Below are 2,000 nucleotides of genomic sequence, written 5' to 3' on the forward strand. Positions count from 1 at the left end.
ATATCAGGTTGAAGAACGTTATTTCGCTAACTAACGTTACAGTGGTGTAGTCTACTACGTGATACGTTACCCACTTTTAAAAAGCGTGAGGATACGTAACAACTTCGTTTTGTGTCAGAACTTTAACACTTTCATTCATAAATTCATCCCGTCTGTGTGTTTGCTAAGCGCGTCACGGATTTAGTGGAGTTATTTAGTAAATGGTAGTTGTTGTTTAATTAAGGCAGAACTTCACGGAATTCGGCCATTTTTTGTCACGGATTGAATCGCGGAATCAAATCTCGATATGGACTAGTGTCTGTGAATATTAAAGGTCAAAGAGACTGCAGTTGTTGTTATACACATCTCTGGGAATGAGCGCTCAATGTGTGCTCTACTACACACACATTTGATTATTTTATTTGGAATGACAAGTACTGATTAAAACAACACAGCATCCAAATATTCACAAAGAGCCTATTATGTTTCACCTGACAATACAGACAATGCAAATAGTCGCAACCACATTAATAAGTAGACTATGGATAAAGATGACATCGTCTTCTCCAAACATGCAGACTGCCTATGATTGCTGACACAGAGCAATATCTGTTTACTTAGAGGTCTTTTTACTCAGTCCAGCAATCTGCAATCCTCTGACACATAATCTGTGCACATGTCCCAAGCTACCAAAAATAAGATAATCAGTTTGATCCTGTAACCACACACTGCCAAAGCATTTGTTAATGACTGATACTTCAACACTTTCTCAGAAAAAACACAAGTCCATGTAAAGATCAAAACAACAGCCCACTTCCAGAATCAGAATGTTCTTAGAAAGTTCATTGATGACTACGATGTCTGGAGTGTTTGGGTATTCCCTGAGAACACTTCTAAGGGAGTTTATATTATTATCATTCAGGTTTAAAAACCAGCTAGTTTTAACGGTTTTGTTTGTATGTATTTGCACTTTGTCCAGATACAATTTTGCGCAGTTCTTGAGCCGTTATGTTTTACGATGCGATCGTGACGCGCAATGTAAAGTCCTTTAAACGCAGGGCATCCGTTCAGTATGTGCGCTGTGGATTCCATTATCATTATCTTATCTTGTGCTTGAAAGTATTGGAGGATTTCATACCTGCACGTCCGGCTGTTCAACCTCTCACTGGTTCCAGTGTGATGTATAGACGCCTCAGCATACACATTTGGATCCATAATCTGCCCCCTGACTGATATTCACCTGCCTGCTCCCCGCCCAGTATGTGCCCAGTTCAGCTGTATATTGTTATTGCTGCACAAATCATTCAGATCGGGCCAATCCGAACGTACTCCGAATCCCGTAGCTCTGGTATCCAGCTTTCCACTAGGTTTCTTCCGGAAACCGAGGAAACCTGGTTCTCCGTCTGCAGCATAGGGGACCTTGCGTTTGCTCAGATCCAGCAGCAGTGAGCGCGCACACACACACACACACACACACACATATACTAATACTTATACACACACACACACACTGAAGCAACACACACATTTTCAGCTTTTCACTATATTGACACATGATGTAGGCTACACATGTACACGCCAGCGCGCTATGAGAGGATTTCACCATTTCATTTGATAAAACTATCGTCATTCATTCGTGTCGTATACACAGACTGAAAAAGCAATGTTTTTATGACAACCTGTCAAAATAAAGTTTCGATTTAACTTGAAGAAATTCAAAAAGAAATATAGCACTACTGCACAGTAGAGTATGCTATACTTCAAGTAGGCCTAATAGCTAATAATAATAATAGTTTATTAAAAACCACAGAAACTCTGTCTACAACCCACCAAAATAAAAGTTCGGTCTAACTCAAAGAAATTATGTGAGAAATTGCACAGTAAAATATATTTAAAAAAAGAGCTACTAAAACGTTATTTTAAAGGAATATCACAAGTTTTCATAGATGTTTTAATTTAAACTTGCCAAAACAATAACACCATATTTTTCAAAAACAATTTCTAAAAGTACATTTGTATTT

Source organism: Cyprinus carpio, unplaced genomic scaffold, assembly GCF_018340385.1.
Source record: "Cyprinus carpio isolate SPL01 unplaced genomic scaffold, ASM1834038v1 S000000524, whole genome shotgun sequence".
Lineage (NCBI taxonomy): Eukaryota > Metazoa > Chordata > Actinopteri > Cypriniformes > Cyprinidae > Cyprinus > Cyprinus carpio.